The sequence below is a fragment of the Pinus tabuliformis genome, chromosome 8, assembly GCF_031772625.1.
Source record: "Pinus tabuliformis cultivar Carrire ecotype Pingquan chromosome 8, CPIR1, whole genome shotgun sequence".
Classification (NCBI taxonomy): Eukaryota; Viridiplantae; Streptophyta; class Pinopsida; order Pinales; family Pinaceae; genus Pinus; species Pinus tabuliformis.
Window position 1 is genome coordinate 564,281,236 of NC_142294.1, and position 18,400 is coordinate 564,299,635.

Below are 18,400 nucleotides of genomic sequence, written 5' to 3' on the forward strand. Positions count from 1 at the left end.
CAACTCGATGAACCCCTTTTGAGGATTTCTGTAGTGATTGACCTCTTCCATCTCATTAGTTTGGTGTTTCCTTGCTATCTTGTTCGTCATACTCTGATTTAGTTGCAGGCGTGTCATTATTCTTGTCTTTGTTTGGTAAATTTTCCAATCCTCCTCGTACCACCTCTTTGTGAGAATGGTCTCTCTGATATTCTAGATGATTTGGTTCCATATCTCGTTATTTTCTCTACCATCCTCCTTGAAAATCAGGCGGTTCTACTCTTTCCAAATGTTCCACAGAATGAATCCTATTGAGAGTTTCCAAGCCCTGTTCAGGATTGTATTCTGGTAAGGTTTGTTCCTCCAATTCTCTATCGTTATTTTCATGTTGTTTATGTCTCTGTCACTAATTTCAAAAAGTTGCTGATGTTGTCTCCACAGGTTGCCGTTGACTTTGCAAGCGTTGGTTAAATGCTCCATGGTTTCTTCCTGTTCTCGGCAGAGGGCGCATCACGATGGGCCTTGCGTTCCTTTTTTCCTTAGCTAGTCCCATGTTAGTGCTCTCCCATGGCTCAGGATCCAGGTAAAGAATGCTACCTTCGGCCATGTTTTTGTTTTCCATATGCTTTCCCATTTTTTTGTTTCTGGGTGTTTGTTGTATCCTACTTTTATATGGTATCCTTCTGCTATTGTGAACATACCTTTGATTCTATTTCCCCATCTTAGAGTGTCCATCCCTTCTTTGACCACTACTTTCCTTGTTGCCATTTCCTTTTCATATATTTCCCAGTGAGCTATTACAGGTGCTTCTAGCCAGTTTTCCTTTTGTTTCCACTTTCTCCAATATCCATTTGACTCCGGGCTCCAGTAGTTTCATACTGTATCGCCCTCAGTTTGGATGGTGAACTAGTGGATCTCTTGGAGTAGAGGCTATTTGTTGAGTTTTTCTCTCTGTTGCCACGCCTCTTCCCATAAATTCACGTTATCCCCCTCTCTTACTTCCCAGAAGCTATGCTCCCTGATTAGATCCCTGTTGGCTCTTGCCAAGTTCCAAATTGCAGAGCCTTTCTTCTTGGTTTGGCTTCTCAGCTTTCCTTCTGGAGACCTGGGCATCTCGTATTTTCTCTCCCATAGTTTTTTCCACAGGTTGTCCCCTCCCTGTATCCATCGCCACCATAAATTTGCCCCCATTACCTGGTTCAAGATGTATGGGTCTCTCAGGCCTAGTCCTCCTTCTTTTAGGGATTTACTTAGCCAACTCCAAGATAGAAGCGCCCATTTTTTTATCTTACTCGACCCTTGCCATAGGAACTTTTTAAACATATCTACCATTTTTTGGCAGATTGTTTTAGGTGTGGCTTGGCTGGTCAATTGATAGATCGATATGGATTGGAGCACCGATTTTAGTAGGATTATGCGGCTTGGGATGTTCAGTGCCCTGAATGTCTAGTTTTGCATTCTCTTTTGAATCTTACCCATCAGGGTACCCCAATTAGCAACTCTGTTTTGCTTGTCATTTAACAGGATGCCTAAGTACTTTGTAGGTAATTTCCTGACTCTGAATCCCATGGTTCTTGCCAGGAAGGCTTGGGAGGAAGCTTGGGTATTGAAGAAATAAATTTCATATTTTTCTTTACTTATCTTTGTCCCCGAGGCCCCTGTGAATTCTGTGAGAATTTCCATTATTTTTTTTGCTTCTTTGAGTGTTGCCTATCCATATAACATAACATCATCGACAAATTGTTGGTGGGTTAGAGGTAGGTCATTTCCCCATAGTCGTAATCCCTTCAGTTTTTCGCTATTAACTTTGGCTTTTATTAGTCTTCCTAGTCCATCCGCTGCGAGGATAAACAAGAACGGGGATATCGAGTCACCCTACCTGAGTCCTCTGGAAGGATTGAAGGCTTCTATTGGTGACCCGTTTAGTAGTACTAACATAACTGACATAGTTATCATTGACATTACGCAGTTTATCCACTTGTCATCAAAACCATATGCCTTTAGGATTTGTTGGAGGTATCCCCAACTAAGTCTGTCATAAGCTTTGGCTAGGTCTAGTTTTATCAACATCCCTTTGGTTTTTGAATTTTTTAGTGAGTGAATTGCTTCTTGTGCTACCACTATGCTATCTGTTATTTGTCTGCCTTTGACAAATCCTGTCTACTCCTAGGATATCAAATCCGGTAGTATTGGTTTTAGTCTATTCACCATGATTATAGCTAGTATTTTATATAAAACGTTGTAGAGCACTATCGATCAGAATCCTTATGGTTCTTCTGAGTTCTCTGTCTTTGGTATTAGGGCTAGGAATGTAGTATTCAAGGCTGGGTGCATTCTTTTGGTGCATCGAGACTCTCCTACTGCATTCACTATATCTTGACTCATGAAGTTCCATGTGGCTTGATAGAATTCAGAGGTGAATCCTTCCGGCCCAGGTGATTTATTCTTTGCCATCTTTTTTATTACCTCCTCCACCTCTGCTTTCATTATGACCCTTAGGAGTGCCAAGTTCTAGTTTCTAGTCACTATTTTAGGGATATGTTGACTAATTTTATTAATGTCATCCTCCCTTCTGATATTGGGTTCTATCAGGAGCTCTTTAAAATGTTGTACCATCAAATTCTCCATTTCAGCTTTCTGTGTTAGCCTGTTGCCTTGGTTGTCTTTTAGGGAGAATATTCTATTTTTCTGTTGGTGCTGTAGCATTGCCTTATGGAAGAATTTCGTGTTTCTTTCTCCTTCTTTTAGCCATTGGATTCTTGATTTTTGTTTCCATAAGATTTCCTCTTGTTTTCTTCTTTCCTTCAGTTTATTTAGCACCAATCCTTCTTCTTCCAGTTCTTCATTTCTCCCTTCATCTATGATTTTCTGTTGTATTCATTTCATCCTTATTTTGAGCGTTTCTTGTTCCTTTTGAATATCTCCAAATTATTCTCTATTCCACTTCTTTATCCTTCCTTTGAAGTCTTTTAATATGAGTTGGAAGTGTGCATTTTATTTCTTCCTTCCATCCTAGTCTCAGTCTCCTAAGTGTTCTGTTGCTAGGAATCTGTTTAGCCTTGATGCTATTTGTTTGTTCCCTCCTCGTCAATTGTTCCATGTGTATTTTCCATTTATGGTTGGGATATCTACCATTTTCAGTTCTGCCTGAAGGTCCCTGAATCTCTCCATCTCTGGCTCTTCTCTTTGCAGTCCCCATTTCTTCTCATCTTTTGATGTTGTCATGTTAAAGTCTCCTGCTATCAACCACAACTTTTCTTCATGAAGGTTTCCTAGCTGCTGAAGTTGGAGGAGGAAGCTTCCTCTTTCCGTTGGTGTATGAGGGCCATATACTTCCAAAACTAGAAACCATTCTCTATTTCTGATTAACCGGAACTTTCACCGTGAGTATTCTTTTCATTCCTACCCAGTAATCTGCTGTGATTTCTACAGGGTTCCATAATATTGCTATGCCTCGCGCACTGTCTTTCGCATCTATGGTCATGCATTCATATTTCGGTTTGATTTTATTTAGGATTTCCTCCATTTTCCTTCCTGAGATTTTTATTTCCTATAGTAACATTAGTTGGGGTTTTTCTTTTCTTAGCCTTTCTGCTAAGTGTCTCTGTTTTCCTTTACTATTCATGCCTCTTATATTCCAGTATGTGATTATCATTGGGGTGCTTGGCTTGACTGGTGGAATACCGCCGAGAGCGGAACTACTCTTTCGGTGTTCATCAACATTTCTCCCATGATCTGTATCGATTCCTGTATATTTCGCCTACCTCTTTTTTTCCTGCCTTTTGCTTTTCTTTGATGGTCATGAGTATTATCCTGTTGGAGGCCTAGTTGTTCTACCATTTCCAACTTTCCCTATCCCTACTTTGCTTGGTACTGTTAAAATGTTTCTCTATATATTCTTTTTTGCTCTTCTGGAATGAATCTTTCATCCAGGTGTCTCCATTCATCTAGAAGTTTCCGCAATACTTCTTCTTCTGAGCTTAGTTCTTCTCCTCTGCTTGTGTCAATTTCCATTACTGCGTTGTCCATCTTTTCCCTCGCTTCCTTTTCCTCCTTTTTTGTTGGTTCACTTTGTGCCTTTCTCTTAGTATGTGATTTGCCTTGACTTGTGCTGCTTTCCTTTCCCTTTTCTCCCTGATAATCCATTGTTTGGGTCTCATTATCTTCTTCTTCTTCTTGTAGGATTTCAAAGCTGTTTGTATTACTTGGCTGGGTTTGTTGTTCTTTCCTTCCTTCACTGGGGTTCTCTCTTGTGTGTCTTCTTTTGCTTTTTACTTCCTGAAACCCTTCCTTGTCTTCTTGATTTTTCCTCTGTTGTTTGTTTCTTCGCTCCTCTTCTTCTATGTTGAGTGGGCATTCCTTGAATAGATGTCCATACTCATGACATCTTCTGCATCTGAATGGAATGTGCTCATAGTCAAGGGTTTGCTTCCATACTTCCTCATGATACTCTAGCTTGACTGTATCTGGAATAAGGTTAGCTATATTCATGCAGACACAAATTCTAGCATATGAAGTGTATCTTCCATTTTTTGTAGTTTCAACTATTTTAACAAAGTTTCCTATTGTGTTTCCTATACCCTCTAGGATTTCTAAATCCTAAAAATCCATTGGTAGCCCGAATAACCTTACCCATACCGGGGCTGCTAAGAATTTTTCCTTATTAGGGTTATAACATTCTTCCTAGTATTTCATAAACAGTCCAACATTATAACGAAAGCATAAGCCATTTTCAAACACTTTTTCTTTATCTTGCAGGTTCGAGAAGATTACCGTGAAGAAGCCTCTTGCTCCCAGCATTAGCTCGATATGGCCTCAAGGTTGCCATTTTTGTTGGATCTATCTGATGAGGTCTTTTTCTGTCAGCGAAACTCCGATGAATTTGCATATTAGTGCATGGTCTTTCATGTAGCTTCTGTATCGCTCTAGTTTGTTCATCAAGATTATAAATCTTGGTTTCTTCACTGCACATGGTAAACACTTGCCTCTGCTGCCTGCCTGCCATCGTGCTCCAAGGACAGGTCCCGGTTTTCTTGTTTCTTCTGCTTGGTTGCTGGTGTTCTGGCCTTTCCCTGCCGCTGCATCTCAATAGGAGGGGATCTCTCTCCTCCTCTCCTCCTCTGTCATTTCTGCTAGTTCTTGGTTTCTGCGTTTATTGCTTGCTACAGTTTTTGGTTTTCCTGCACCGCCTAACTCATGGTCGTCTTACCATTAGGATTGCAGAGCTAAATCCTATGAGTCTAGATTGAAAATCACTTTCAATGTTGATTCCATTATATATTCTGAATATATATATATATATATATATTAAAATTAGAATTTTTGATTTTAAATTATGAAATTAGTAATTAATATGAATTTAATCCACGAATTTGTAATTTAAAATCACTTTTTCTTCTAAATTTATAAAAAACCAAACCAAATATTTAATTAACATCTAAGTCAATTTTAAAACTTTTATATCAATAAATTTTGGCATAAGCCTCTCCTTACTTTATACGACATATCACATCTGTGGTTGATTCCTTTCGATGTTTACTTTCGTCATTTTAAAGATACATGACTTTTTATCATCCCCCAATTATAGATATAAAGGTGATCAAGTCAATATTAAGTATGGCCACCATGGTGTTGAAACTTAGGCTGTCGGCGTGATGTTTTAAAGGAGAAATGCAAGAAGCATGGTTTATGTTATATTTTAGTATGGAGATATGTTGTGATGTATATAATAATATATTAAAAATAATATTTACATTATTTTTTAAATATTAAATTTTAAAATTAAAAAATATAAATTAATTTTATAATAAATTCAAATTTATATTAACATTAGTGTAATTATTTATGGTAATAAAAGAATAATTTAATATAACTTAAATTTACAGTAATAAATTCACTTGGTCTTTATTAATGAATGAAATAATTAGAGATGGTTAACAAGAAATGTTTATTATTTCACATCAGTGCAATTGCTCAATTTCTATCAATTCAATGAAATAATCAAAGATGATGCATTGTGAGATAACGAAAAAATTGTAGTGAAAATATTGCTTTACATCATTATGATTTTGATATAAAATTTTTATAATTCAAATTTACATATTTTTAATTCCCTGTTTTGAATTTTATGGTAGAATATAGTGCAATTTTTTTCTAATTTGCATCTTTGATAGAAATTGCTTTATCCAAAAATGTTAATTTATTTCTCATCTTTGAATTTGAAGTTAATGTTATCACCTAAAAAATGATCACCTAGCCATTTCCTACTAGGTTGATCAAAATACACCATGTAGTATGAATTTTTACACATTAAAACCCACTTTCACCTTAGGAAATAATTTAGAGAACCATTTTCCTAAATTATTTCTGATTAAAACCCAAAAAACCCATAAGAATAATTAAATAAATCATTATTTATTTATTATTCTTTCGAAATAATTATTAAATCATTATTTAATGATTATTTCTAAACCATTTTGATTAAATCATCTAGGAATAATTAAATAAATCATTATTTACCTATAAATATTTTTAATAAATTAATATCATTATTTAAATATTATTTTTCAAAAACTAGATGTTTAATATACTCGTTACTTAATAATATTTGTTTTTAATATATTAATAAATTAATATCATAATTTAAATATTATTGTTCAAATATAGCCGTTACTTGGAAGTTATTTCTCTACATTTCTCTCTATTTAAGCCTTTGCCATGGTCTGCCTCTTCATCTAGTGTTGATGATGAACCACACTTGTTGGTTTGACGCGTCGGCCAAAAATTTCTCTTATGTGATTTCTACCGAAAGGCTTTGCTTAATTCATTATGGATCACAGAAGCTTGAATACAGAAAATAAATTATTATTTATTTATTATTCCATATTTATCCTTTTATTTCTCTAATTTAGATAATTATTAAATCTTTATTTAGTAATTATATCTAACTCTTTGACCATATCTTCTTAAATTAATTAATAAATCATCTTTATTTGTTAATTACTTCAACCATTTTCTAAATTAACTCAATAAATCATTATTTTGAGTTAATTTATTAAATAAAGATATTTAACTATTTCAAATAATCAAAATATAATAAAATATTCCTAACAATTAGAACTTGATTTGGTCTAATATTTTTTTTTATTATTTTTTTAGAACTAGATCTATCCTAATATTTTATTATAAATAGAGATGCTTTCTTCCCACTCTCTACACATGACCATTTCACCGTCGTCACTATTGTCTTATGACTATTGAACTCCCCCTTGAGTTCACACATCCATTTTCCATTTTTCTCATTGCAACTTTTTGACAAAGAGATAAAAGCTGCTAAAGTGCAAGGGAACAAAAGAACCCATCCTACGAAGGGGGATGCTAGAGATCCATAGTGTTTCTCTCCATTAGGTGTAATTTGTTATAATCATCACAATAATATCTTCCACTGGGTTTGCACTGTTCTATATAATGTTATTTTCTTTTCTATTCTGCATGTTTTTATTTTCAGGGTTTTCTAACAAGTGTTTTGCAAATCTAAAGAGAATTAGAAATTTTTCCATTTATCTTCATTTTTGTTAGGGTTATTCGTCACAAATAGCTAAAGTGATGGTTTTTGGTACATCTTCTAGACTTACAAACATTATTCTCATCATTGTCCTCATCTCAACATCTTTTGCAATACACTCCACATTCTTCATGAACTAGATATCACTCGTAGTGACCCTCCTCTACTTGCAGATCCTGCCCCCAATTTGTTGCTAAGACATGAGGCTACTCAACCAACCATATTTATTCCTCATCCTGATGTTGAAATGATAGAATATTTCGTTCTTTACATGTCATCATCCATGGGATTGACCTCTTCATACCCCTTAGGAGTTTCTGAATATGCTTCTTTAGAGCCATCCTCTAAAGACACTTTGGTCTCAACATCAATGGACTTCGAATCCACCTGTCAACAATCTCCCATAGAAGACGTTGTGTATGTGAATCATGTCTCCCATGATGATGATTGGTTTAATAACCCCTTACTTCGAAGCTAGGAATTTGAACCACAACCACCTTGTGGCCATTATATTGCCACATAATGTTTGAGTAAGGGGGCATCCACTTTTGAGAGTCCAGAAGAGGTAATTCTCCCCAACCCTCCTAGTGCATATGGTAGTTCCGACTCTAGTACCACTATTCTTTCCCATCTCGAAGAGAATCTAGAGTCCCATATCACTCCAGATCACCCTAGGGTTGGTCCACTTAATCATTCTTCCATCTTCCATCAACAACCTAGTCCCTTAGACATTGTTGTGGTGCAACCTCAATCTCTTTTATGTGAGCATCAGTTCATTGTATTTGAAGCCACTCTTTGGTATGGAGACACCATGTATGTGAACCCATAAGTTTAGTCCATTTGATCCATATATGCAGTACCACGTGAGATTAACAATCCACCATTTCCTTTCTCCCACTGCATTAATCCATTCTTCTTATAAGAATACAATCATAATAATAAATGATGATGACACACAAAGTACATAACCATATTATGAACATCCATACAAGTGTTTGGAATACATTATTCTAAATACATCTATCATGTCCATAACATCCTATCACCATACATACAAAAATTGGGGAACATATGCCCCTACATCTACTCATTGTCCTTTGGAGGATCTCGTGTTAGTAGGGTTAGATGTTCGAATCTCTTATTCAAGCACTTGGAACACAATGCCACTCCACAAACTCATCCAAATGTCTCCTTCAAGGTTTTTCCACTATGACCTTGCCAAGATTTAGGGCTCTCTCCCTCTCTCCAAATTCTTCAACAACACAATGCACAAATGAATTGGAATTGGGGGCACGAAGCCCTTTTATAGGAAAAACCCTAATATTTCCCTTGGCCATTACGAGGAAACCATAGATCATTTTGAAAAACCGTATACACCATTGGAAATCTCTCATTCAGCTATATAATGGGTTTCACTTTGTTTTTGGTAATTTTAAACTTTCCTAGGAAGAAATTTTTTCCATGAGGTCTCACTTTGCCACCTATTAAAACCAAATCTCTTCATATCGGTTGCTCGTACTCTCACACTACTTTGTATTTGTACCTGTCAAATTATGTGTCGATTTTCTTCATGAGTCATCAATATTCACTCATGTTTTTATGGTCCCCTTTGGGCATTTCCCATGTGGAAACATTATTGAGTCATCTTTATTTGGAACATCAGAGATCAGATACCCTTATGTCTCATGACATTTGTTCCATGTCCCATTGAGTCCTGTTACAATATATTATCCCTCCAGGTGCCACATTCATCTTTTCTTGCTCATATTTGGTCTCTATATATCCTTATATGTCTTTGAAAAGTATTTGCCTGAGTAATTGACTATCCCCTATGGAATCGTGTCAGTCGCTGCTAGGTCAACCTTACATATGATGATATGATAAGGGAATTCATAAGTCCACCCATCACCTTATTTTACCTTATCATCCTTGGTGTTAGACTCCATCAGCCACATTGTTATGTTCCTCGTGCCTTTGTTAAGGGCTCCTCATTGCCTCACCTCTAGCGAACCCTCTTCTATTGACTTCAACACATTTATTCCAGGAGATTAGTGGCCTAGAGGGTAGTGTACCTTCGTTCCAACCTTCATCATTTCATGGTGTTGTGGATCAAATAAAGGGAATCACCATTTCCCTTTGACTTGGTCATTTCTCATGTGCTCAACTCCAACTCATTATTGCACGATCAAGAGTATTACACTTGATGGTCTAGTGATTCAATAGATTGTCAAAACATTCACTGGTGTGTGCGAGATGTCAAATGGGGAGAAAGAAGTCTAATGGGGGAGAAGGGTAGATAGAGAAGAAAATGTGAAGAAGTACAAAGGAAAACAAATGTCAATAGTTTTTTGTAGAGAAAGGGGAGCCAATTGTTATTAATTTCAAGGCCAATATCTCCGTTAATATTGTTAGGATATTTCTAAATTTCAATGTCTTCTCTCATCCGACACTTATAATAATGGTTCTATCTCCCGCCCTCTCTCTAACTCCCCTTTGGTGTCTCATGAAAGTGAACCTACAATGTATTTTGGTCATACGATGTGCTCCTAACACTCATACATTGGGGGGAAATTTGCTATCACCTAAAAAATGATCACCTATCCATTTTCTACTAGGTTGATCGAAATACACCACGTAGTATGGGCTTTTACACATTAAAATCCACTTTCATCTTAGAAATTAATTTAGAGAACCATTTTCCTAAATTATTTCTGATTAAAAACCCAAAAAACCTATAAGAATAATTAAATAAATAATTATTTACTCATTATTATTTCGAAATAATTATTAAATAATTATTTGATGATTATTTATAACCCCTTTTGATTAAATCATCCAAGAGTAATTAATTAATTAATTATTTATTTATTATTCCTTATTTATGTTTTATTTCTCTAATGGGATAATTATTAAATCATTATTTAGTAATTGTCTCCAACTCACTTTGACCATTGTTATAGGCCATTTTGTCCTATCCGATTAGTGAGCCTCCTAATGGGATCAATCAACATCTTATTCCCCCTTATCACCATTTTGCACAAAGCCCTAAGCATGTTCCCTTCATCCCTTATCACCATATAATATATAATATTATCTTAATATCATATTAATTAAATATTATACTAATATAAATGGTGGCCACTAAATTGGCAATATTGAAAAATAAAGGAAAAATTAAAAATTAAAAGGTAATAAAACTAAAATTAAAAGATTAAAAAAATTATAACAAGTGGAAAAAGCTTTTTTCAATTATTTTTTTCTTTAAAGTTGATAATTTTGAGAAGATTTTTTGACAACATTATATACATTAATGTGTATCCGTATATATTACTTCTTTCTAATTGCATAGTATCAACAACTAATATTTATGATATAGTATGAATGTATCAATTATTATAATAATGTCAAAACCTAATTTATTTTTAATAATTATCATATGAATTTGATTTTCATAAGATCTAAATCTCCTTTAGCTTTAATTATGAGTAAATAATTATCTTTTGACAAAGTGTAGTTTGTAATATTAGGTTTCACTATTCATTATGTTTTTTCTAACATCTTGGTAAGGACCAAGTTGCAATGCAATAGTAGTTTATGTATATATGTTTGTGTTTGAATAGATTGAATGAGGTTGAAGTTGTGTTTTTTGTTTTTTTAAACATGTTTTTTTTTTTTTTTTTTTTTAAGATTTAAAAAAAATTATGTTTTATTATTATTATTCTTATTCTTATAATATTGAAGTTTTAAAATATGATTTTATTTATAACAATGTTGGGTTTTCAGGTCCTTTTGTTTTTGCTTGTAAGATAACACCCACAAGGGATTTGAAGCGGTGACATATCACAAGGATTGCCTTAACAATTCACCTATTTACCATCAATTCAAAGCCCCATGGACACTCTTTTAAGTCATGGTTAAAAAATGTTGCAATTTTAAATTCATGAAAATAAATAAAATTTGAAAATATATTATGGGTAACACTTTTTTTGATTTGGAAGTTGATTTTATGATTTAAATTGCAATAGTATCGATTATTAATGCCATTATTTAAATCAAGTTATAATTTTAAACGCGTCCAAAATAGGGTGGTAATAGTAGCACTACTTCACTCAAAAGTTAATTTCAAGGATATGGTTCGAATGAGATTGATTTTTAAGGCCATGTTTTTAAACAAGTTGTAATTTTTTAATCCAAAACAAACTTTATTAATATGTAACGTACTCAATACCCTTTATACTTTGGTGAGGGTATGAGACACTTCTTGGAACCACCCATTTTACTATAAATTTATTACTTTAATACGATATATTTGAATTCCTTTCCTATACATTTCTTACCCCTTACCATTGATTAATTAACATTTCATAGGGACTATAATTCAAGACTATATAATATAATGAAACCATTTAGTTATCATAATGCTATAAATTTAAAATTAGACTTACATTTGCAAATAGGGTTGAGCAACTAGAAACTAATATAAGGTTGACATTAATAATACTCATTTAATATAATCATAAGCAAGTCATGGACACTTATCTTTTGGAGAACTATCTACTAAATTGTTGTAGAAGAAGGGTATTCCACACAACCACATGCTCCCTATTGCATCAATTCTATTTCTGAAAAATACCACCCATAAGCTAAGGCTATGAATCCACAAGGATGAATTTACCTATGAATAGATCTAGCTTTCTTCACATAGCCCAATTTACATGTTCACAATTAATTTTCCACCTACAATAGTTCTAATGCACAAGTCTCTTTCCCCATTAACCTACACAACCCAAAGAATGGTATCCATTCATCTACTTGGTAGTCCCTTAAGCTGTCCCACTTCCTTTTAGGGTTCCAATATGGGTTGTTTGGAAAATATCACTCATGGGATTCTAGGGATTCTCAATTGTAGTTAATTTAATTAATGACATCAATCATCATTACATGCAAATTTCATTTCATTCATATTTATCAGTTGTAACTTGACATAATTCCTATAATAGTTTTATGTTTGCTTACTCTTAAAGGGGAGTCTCCCAAATATTCGTAGTATAATGATAACTCGTGCTAATTTCCCAATTAAATGGAATTTTGAACTCTCCCAACAATTCATAATTTGAATTCCCTTACCAAATGGTAATTCGAACATACCGATGATTTGAGATAGAAGGGTCTTTTGAATAGAATTGTCATTCCAACCTATTCGACAATTCAACCTTGTTGATAATTCAAACTCTTCAATAATTTAAATTCTCCCATAATTCAATCTCACTTTTAATGACCCAAAAAAACATGGGGTACAATTGCATGGTGTGAAGGGGCCACATATCTCTATTGAGAGCTTATTTACACCATTCATATAATTAATCCACACCTTAAGGTAACATAATACAAAGATTTTGATTAAATAAGGTTAAAGACTTATGATACTATAGGTTAATATTATTTTCCTTTAACTTCCTTTCTTTTTTAGGGTTAAAGTTACGACTTTTTGGGAACTTAGGCCTTAATAAATGGTGCAATTGTAACAATAACCTTAAAATCAATCTTTAATTTGAAAAAATATACTACCAATAACACTTATTTTTTTAAAATTTAAAATTATAATATTTTAAAAACATTGATTTGAAAAAAAAAGTGTCACAAACAAAATTATCATTAAAAAATAGAAGAAAAAATAAAAATGGAGTGAAATTATCCCCCTCCGCTCCCTCCCCCCCCCCTCTCTCTCTCTATATATATATATATAATTAAAAAAAAACTAAATTAAATACTATTGTTATTAAAGACATCGTTTCAAATATTTTTCAATTTTAACCTTGAAAAATGTATGTTAGATTTGGTGAAAATGTGAAAATGGGAAACAATTTGGATTTAGGGTTTTATGGTTAATAGGTGTTGAGAGAACTAATACTAATATAAAAATTTATGAAAAAAATAGTGTGTATTGTTGTAATACTATACTTTTCTATCTAAATATATTTTAGAAAAAAATGATTGCTAACTATGAAAATGTTTGACGAAGACCTAAAAAATGAAAATATCAAAAAATAAGGAAAAGTGTTACCCATATTCACATTTTCACCCATTTAGCACCCTTTTTTGATTTGGATGTTTTAATTTTTTTTTATTGCAATGATACTAGTTGTTAAGGCATGGATAATAACTTTATGGAATTTTAAGATCATAGTTGCAAAATGTCATAATTTTCACCTCAAAATATAAAGAGTGTCATTGATATCATCATTTTTTAGTTTTTAAATTGATTTTAATGTGTTTATATCCCTTGATTAACCCATGTCCACACTAAGGTGTTACTATAATTAGTATTTAGTAATTCAAGATTACTTTATGGTTTTTGTTAATAACCTTATGGAATTTTAAGATTATAGTTGCAAAAGGTCATAATTTTCACCTTAAAACAATAGTGAATATCATTGATAAGATCATTTTTTATTTTTATTTTGAATTTTTTTTTAATATTTTTAATAACCTTGGAGGGTGTAGTTCAATTAGCAAAACATGTTATATAAAATATTATGAAGTTCTTGATTCAACTCTCTAATTAACCCATGTCCACATTAAAAATATTATGATATACCTCGTAGTTGTAATGATAATAGACATACGCAAAATCTCCTTCATTGTTAATTCCATTATATATTTTTAATAAAAATATATGTATTTTAAAATTAGAGTTTTTGATTTTAAATTATAAAATCATTAAGTAATCTGAAGTTAATACATGAGTTTGTAATTTAAAATCATTTTTTCTTCTAAATTTATAAAAAACCAAATATTTAATTAACATCTAAGTCAATTTTAAATCTTTTATATCAATAAATTTTGGCATAAGCCTCTCCTGTCTTTATACGACATATATTTTGGCATAAGCCTCTCCTGTCTTTATACGACATATCATATCTGTGGTTGATTCCTTTCAATGTTTACTTTCGTCATTTTAAAGATACATGACTTTTTTCATCCCCCAATTATAGATATAAAGGTGATCAAGTCAATATTAAGTATGGCCACCATGGTGTTGAAACTTGGGCTCTTGGTGTGATGTTTTAAAGGAGAAATGCAAGAAGCATGGTGTATGATATAATTTTTGAATGTTTATTTTCTTCGTTTCAGAGATATATTATTTTTTATTATCCCAGGTACAGGTATATATGTGAAGGTGATTGAGTCCAGGTTAAGTATGGTAACTATGGTGTTGAAATCTGGGCTTTTGGTAAAGATTTGATATTTAATAGAAAAATGTGCGAAATATTGTTTATTCGGGTAAAGAGACTTTTTACATTTCAGTATGGGGAGATGTTGTCACATACATAACATTACATTAAAAATAATAAGAAATACTCACCTTTTTTTTAAATGCCAATTAACTTTAAAGTAAAAGAATATAAATTAATTTTAGAGTAAACTTAGAGTTGTATTAGATAACGAAGTTTACAAAGATAATGAATAAATCAATGCACTTTGAATTCACATCAATCCAATTGCTCAATTTCTATCAATCCAACGAAATAATCAAAGATGATGCATTGTGAGATAACAAAAAGATTGTAGTGAAAAGATTGCTTTACATCATTATAATTTTGATATAAAATTTATATAATCCAAATTTCCATATTTTTGATTCCCTGTTTTGAATTTTATGGTAGAATATAGTGCAAATTTTCTCTAATTTGCATCCTTGATAGAAATTGCTTTTATCCCAAGTGTTAATTTATTTTTCAGATTTGAACTTGAAGTTAATGTTATCACCTAAAAAACGATCACCTAGACATTGCCTACTAGGTTGATCAAAATACACCATGCAGTATGATTTTTTACACATTAAAACCCACTTTCACCATAGGAAATAATTTAGAGAACCATTTTCCTAAATTATTTCTGATTAAAACCCAAAAAACTCATAAGAATAATTAAATAAATTATTATTTATTTATTATTCTTTCGAAATAATTATTAAATCATTATTTAATGATTATTTCTAAACCATTTTTTATTAAATCACCAAGGAATAATTAAATAAATTATTATTTATTTATTATTCCAAATTTATCATTTAATTCTCTAATTTAGATAATTATTAAATCATTATTTAGTAATTATCTCTAACTCTTTGACCATATCTTCTTAAAGTAATTAATAAATAATTTTTATTTGTTAATTACTTTAATCATTTTCTAAATTAACTCAATAAATCATTATTTTTGAGTTAATTTACTAAATAAAGATATTTAACCATTTCAAATAATCAAAATATAATAAAATATTCCTAACAGTTAGAACTTGATTTCGTCTAATAATTTTTTTATAATTTTTCTAGAACTAGATCTATCCTAACATTTTATTATAAATATATATGTTTTCTTCCCACTCTCTACACATGACCATTTCATTGTTGTCACTATTGTCTTATGACTCTTGAACTCCCCTTTGAGTTCACACATCCATTTTCCATTTTTCTCATTGTAGTTTTTTGACAGGGAGATAAAAGTTGCTAAAGTGCAACGGAACAAAAGAACCCATCTTATGGAGGGGGATGCTAGAGATCCATATCAATGTTTCTCTCCATTAGGTGTAATTTGTTATAATTATCTTACTAATAAAAAACATTTCTTCCATTGGGTTTGCACTATTCTATATATTGTTATTTTCTTTTCTATTTTGCATGCTTTTATTTGCAGCGTTTTCTAATAAGTTTTTTGCAGATCTGAAGAGAACTAACAATTTTTCCATTTATCTTCATTGTTTTTAAGGATATTCATCACAAATAGCTAAAGTGAGGGTTTTGGTACATCTTATAGACTTACAAACATTATTCTCATCACTGTCCTCATCTCAACATCTTTTGCAATGCACTCCACATTCTTCTTGAACTAGATACCTCTCGTAGTGACCCTCCTTCTCTACCTGCAGATCCTGGCCCCAATTTGTCGCCAGGACATGAGGCTACTCAACCAACCATAGTTATTCCTCTTCATAATGTTGAAATGATAGAAGATTTCGTTCTTACATGTCATCATCCGTGGGATCGACCTCTTCATACCCCTTAGGAGTCTCTAAATACGCTTCTTTAGAGCCATCCTTTAAAGACATTTTGGTCTCAACATCAATGGACTTTGAATCCACTTGTCAACAATCTCCCATAGAAGACATTGTGTATGTGAACCATGTCTCCCATGATGATGATTGATTCAATAACCCCTTACTTCGAACCTAGGAATTCGAACCACAACCACCTTGTGGCCATTATATTGCCACATAATGTTTGAGTAAGGGGGCATCCATTTTTGAGGGTCTAGAAGAAGCAATTCTCCCCAATCCTCCTAGTGCATCTGGTAGTTCCAACTCTAGTACCACTATTCTTCCCCATCTTGAAGAACCTCTAGAGTCTCATATCACTCCTGATCACCCTAGGGATGATCCACTTAATCAGTCTTCCATCTTCCATCAACAACCTACTCCCTTAGACATTGTTGTGGTGCAAACTTAGTCTCTTTTAGGTGAGCACCAATTCATTGTATTTGAAGCCACTCATTGGTATGGTGACACCATGTATGTGAACCCATAAATTTAGTCCATTTGATCCATATATGTAATACCACATGATATTAACAACCCACCATTTCCTTTCTCCCACAACATTAATCCATTCTTCTGATAAGAAGACAATCATAATAACAAATGGTGACGACACACAAAGTACATAACCATATTATGTACATCCATAAAAGTGTTTGGAATCCATTATTCTAAATATATCTAGCATGTCCATAACATGCTATCACCATACATATAAAATTTAGGTCACATATGTCCCTACATATACTCATCATCCTCTGGAGGATTTTGTGTTAGTAGGGTTAGATGCTCGAATCTCTTATTCAAGCACTTGGAACACAATGCCACTCCAAAAACTCATCCAAATGTCTCCCTCAAGGTTGTTCCTTTATGAGATTGCCAAGATTTAGAGCTCTCTCCCTCTCTCCAAATTCTCCAACAACACAATGCACAAATGAATTGGAATTGGAGGTACGAAACCCTTTTATAGGAAAAACCCTAATATTTCCCTTGGCCATTATGAGTAAACCATAGATCAATTTGACGAACAGTCAACACCATTGGAATGCTCTCATTGAGCTATATAATGGGTTTCTCTTTGTTTTTGGTAATTTCAAACTTTCATAGGAAGCAATTTTTTCCATGAGGTCTCACTTTGCCACCTATTAAAACTGAATCTCTTCATATCAGCCGCTCGTACTCAGGCACTGCTTTGTCTTTGCACCTGTCAAATTATGTGTCGAGTTTCTTCATGAGTCATCAATATTTACTCATGTTTTTATGGTCCCCTTTGGGCATTTCCCATGTGGCAACATTATTGAGTCACCCTTATTCGAAGCATCAGAGATGAGATACTCTTATGTATCATGGTGTCTGTTACATGACCCATTGAGTCTTGTTACAGTATATTATCCCTCCAGGTGCTGCATTCATCTTGTGTTGCTAATATTTGGTCTCTAGATATCCTCACATGTCTTTGAAAAGCATTTGCTTGAGTAATTAACCATCCCGTATGGAATCATGTTAGTTGTTGCCAGGTCAACCTTGCATATGATGCTATGATAAGGCAATTCATAAGTCCACATGTCACCTTATTTTCCCTTATCATCCCTAGTGTCAGACTCTATCAACCACATTGTTATGTTCCTCGTGCCTTTGTTGAGGACTCCTCATTGTCTCACCTCTGATGAACCTTCTTCTATCGATTTCAACACATTTATTCCAGAAGATTAGTGGCTAGAGGGTAGTGTACCTTGGTTCTAGCCTTCATCATTTCCTAGT